At 36.0% G+C, this 4,282-nt stretch overlaps 1 non-coding gene across 1 annotated transcript; it reads right to left on the reverse strand.

Annotated features, from left to right (window-relative positions):
- Positions 1-2,562: 2,562 nt before the first annotated feature.
- On the reverse strand, positions 2,563-2,669 carry LOC128291074 (small nucleolar RNA R71). Its single transcript, XR_008280850.1, has one exon. It is a non-coding gene; the product is annotated as a small nucleolar RNA R71 (small nucleolar RNA).
- Between the last annotated feature and the right edge of the window lie 1,613 nt (positions 2,670-4,282).

Below are 4,282 nucleotides of genomic sequence, written 5' to 3' on the forward strand. Positions count from 1 at the left end.
AAGAATATGTGTGAAATATGGATTTAGCCCGAATGGGTAATCTGATTAGGATCTGAATTTAGCCTAGACTGGTAATTCAGATTTAAGCTCATAAGAGAAATTGTCGTTGCAAGGAATTTAGCCTGGACTGGTAATCCTAACATTTACTTTTTGACTTTATACTACAGGGGATTTAGCCTGGACTGGTAATCCCGCCGTAAGAGTGAGGTTCGCGGGAGTGCGTATTTGAAATGATCACTTGCATGATTTGACGGTAAATGGGATATCTATCAAGATTCTAAGAAATTCAAAGGGATTAATATAAGAAATGAATAAAAGGGGTTTTTGCCATAACGAACTTATTTATGTTATAAGATACTATTATGATGTATATGATTGTCACGATTGGACGAGTGGTGGTGCTAAGACATAACACAGGTGTGTTCTCGAAACCCACGAGCATGGGTTGGACATGGGAAGTGAAATGGACATGTGGTAAGAATGCTAATAAATGAGTGATACATATGAGAATAATTTTTATGGAAATCTTATTATGATTATCATTTTGTTGCTCTAAAACTATTTGGCCAGCAGTTTGAAAATCCACCTCATAAACCGTAACTTATACATATTTTTATCTCATGCTTAGCATATTTTTGGATGAGTTATCCTTAGATTTGGTGAATTTGATGCTTCTAATCCTTTAATTTCATGTTTTACACTAAGGTGAGGATAGGAAAGTAAAAAGAGCGAGAAACGGGCCGAAAACAGAGAAAATAGACCAACATGGGAAATCATCACGGACTGGACTTCCTCGCACGGGTAAGCCACACAGCCGTGTCCCTTTGGAAGAACTGAAGCATGACTTAAACGGGTAGACCACAAGCCCGTGCCTATGTAACAGCCTTGAACATGGATTGAAGAAATCGCACACGGGCTTGTCACACGGGCGTGTTCTTGTCGAGCCCAAGTTTAGTTCCATTCAGTAAAGGCCACTCTTGAGGGCTTTTAGGCATTCTAAAGCCCATTTAAACACCTGAGGAGGCACTTAGAAGAGACACACGGAGTAGGAGGCAAGGAATTACTCAAGGGAAGCCGATTGATCCATCTCAGAAGCCGAATTCATCGTCAAGACTGAAGATCTCCCTTTAATTTCCTTCTGGAGTTTTGGGTTTTCTTTATGTTTTGTTATTATTATTCTTTTGAGATGTTTTCTTTCGTAAATATGAACTAAACCCCCTAAATACCTAAGGGGAATGAAACCTAAGACGGATCTTGTTATTATTATCTGAATTGTATGATAAATATTTGACTTGTTCTTAAATATAAATTATTCTTGTTTTAATATTCCAGGATATTGATTCAAGTACTGATGTGCTTATTCAGAGGAGAAAAGTCCTTGTCTAAGAGTAGATCTAACATAATTAAGTGGATCTGATTGCTCGCCTAGAGATAGGGTGACAAGATTTTACCGGATTAGGGTGAAACCTAATAATGGAATCCACAGATCGAGTTAATGCAACACTAGGGAGTTAATTAGAAAGAGATTTCAACTAATCAACCTAGGGTTAGACGTTGTTAGTCTCGAGAGATATAATAATATAAATTAGGGATTTCTATGAATCAAGTCAAATGAATAAATCGTTTGATTTAGAGTAAAAAAACAAGTGAAGTCTAGGAGAATTTTTCCTTGGGTATTGTCTTAATCAATCAGTTTTCTCAAAAGTTTTTTCCCAATTTTCTTTCTGTGCATCCTTAGTTTAGTAATTAGTTTACATTAACAAAATCCTTAATTGTTTAGGCTAGATAATAAAAAGAAAGTTAATACTAGTACTTTTAGTTCCTTAGGGATTCGACAATCCGGTCTTGCTAAAACTATACTATTGTTCGACAGGTGCACTTGATTTTTATTACTTTAGCCATTTTATTTTTATTGCATTTTAAATTTTTATTTTTTTTCTAATTTTCCTTTTATTCGCTTCTAGAAGGTTTTCATAGTTTATGACTAGAAGAAACCCGTCGAGGCCATTACTATTTGATAGTGGTATCGATTGCACAGCTCGTAGAAATTGAAGACAAATAAAGCAAAGCCTAAGATACACAAAGGAAGAGCAAGAGGATGATACTTCAACCACAACCGAGGAGATGGCTGAAAATCAGGAAAATCCGCTACCTTTTGAGATTGCTGCTAACCCAATAAATTAGAATCTTGCTCCATGAACTATGTATGATTATGCTAAACCTAATTTGACAGGAACTGAGTCAAGTATAGTTAGGCCTGCTATTGCTGCAAATAATTTTGAACTGAAACCTAACACAATTCAAATGATCTAACAATTTGTTCAGTTTGATATTTTGCAAGACGAAGGCCCAAACGCTCATTTGGTGAATTTCCTAGAGTTTTGTGACACTTTTAAAATCAATGGTGTCTCTAATGATTCCATGCGCCTTCTTTTGTTTCCCTTTTCATTGAGGAATAAAGCAAAATAGTGGTTGAACTCGTTACCACGAGGGTCAATCACTACTTGGGAGCAAATGACTGAAAATTTTTTACTTAAATATTTTTCGCCAGCTAAAACGGTTAAATTGAGGAATGATATCTCTTCTTTTGTGCAGATGGATCTAGAGACACTCTATGATGCATAGGAGAAATACAAGGACCTCTTGAGAAGATGCCCTCACCATGGGCTACCCTTATGGTTACAGGTTCAAACATTTCACAATGGCCTGAATCCTTAACTAGACAAATGATTGACGCAGCTACTGGTGGGACTATCAATAACAAAACACCTGAAGCGGCTTATGAATTTATTGAAGAAATGTCACTGAATAAATATCATATGCAAGTTATGAGGACAAAGCCGATAAAAGTGATCGGTGTTTTCAACCTCGATGCGGTTACTATGCTATCTAACTAGGTACAACTTTTAAATAAAAAGATTGACGGTTTATGTGGTTCTACTCAGGTACATCCAGTGATGAGGTGAAATTCAAATGGAGGAGTACACACAGAATATCAATCCTTCAACCATAGCATCGAGGAGGAACAAGTTCAATATATGGGTAACAATAATTCTAGATCTCAAAATAACCCATATAGTAATACCTATAATGCATGTTGGAGGAGCCATCCCAATTTCTCGTGGGGTGGTCAAGAGAATCAAAGGCCACAACATCCTTTAGGTTTTCAACAACCACCTTACCAATAAGAAAAGAAGCCGAACCTTGAGGAAATGCTAATAAAGTTCATCTCAGTGTCAGAAACTCACTTTCAGAATATTGAAACAGCACTTAAGAATCAACAAGCATCGATCCAAGGGCTCGAAAGTCAGATAGGATAGCTTGCCAAATTGATTTCTGAACGACCACAAGGTAGCTGTCCAAGTAACACTGAATCTAACCCAAGGGAACAGATCAATGTAATCACTATTCAAGATGAGGAAGGGTTAGTCGAACCTGAACCATAACCAAGGCAAGGAATTGTGGGAAGTAAAAGTAAAGGTGAGGTGGACCACAGTGAACAAAAATCGGTAAGTAAAGAGTACATGTAATAGCCCAAAATTGGGTCTAGTTGGAACAGAGGTTTCGGGACCACAAAATTTTAGATAGAAATAATTATTTTAAGATTATTTTGAGGTCTATGATATGATTTATTTCGTGAAGAAATTCTATGCATAAAGTGCTCAATTTGAAGTTAGGGACTAAATTGAATAAGTTGCAAAACTTGCATTCTAGAAGTTTCTAGTATGAAATTGCTTTGAAGTATTAATTAGGAGGTATTAAATAGTAATTTGACCAATTTCTAAGTTATGGACAAAAATTGGACATGGATGGAATTTTTGAAAGTTTAGTAAGAAAGGGCATTTTGGTCATTTGGTAATTAAAAGAAATAAAAAGGGAAAATAAAGCCAAAATTGACTCATCTTTTTCATGGAGGCCAAAATTAGCATAGGGGAAGCCATGGCTAGGGTGTTCAAGCTTTCCAAGCTCAATAGTAAGTCCGTTCTAACCCCATTTTTCAAGTTCTTTACGTTTTTGGAATCCCGGTAATTTGATTAAGCTTATTCTAGCAATAATTTAAGCTAGGGTTCATATTTGGAAAAATACCCATAGGTGAAATGTGTTTATTTTGATGTTAGAATATGAGGTTTTAAATTATGTTAGACAACTTGTGCTAGTCGGTTTTGAGTGAAAATGAGTAAAAGGGCTTAATCGGTAAAAATACCTAATAGTCATACGTATATGTTAGAGTGAGAACTTAATGTTGCCATAGAAGGGAAAAGTGATTAGCATGTCATAAAAC

Source organism: Gossypium arboreum, chromosome 3 (genome assembly GCF_025698485.1).
Source record: "Gossypium arboreum isolate Shixiya-1 chromosome 3, ASM2569848v2, whole genome shotgun sequence".
Lineage (NCBI taxonomy): Eukaryota > Viridiplantae > Streptophyta > Magnoliopsida > Malvales > Malvaceae > Gossypium > Gossypium arboreum.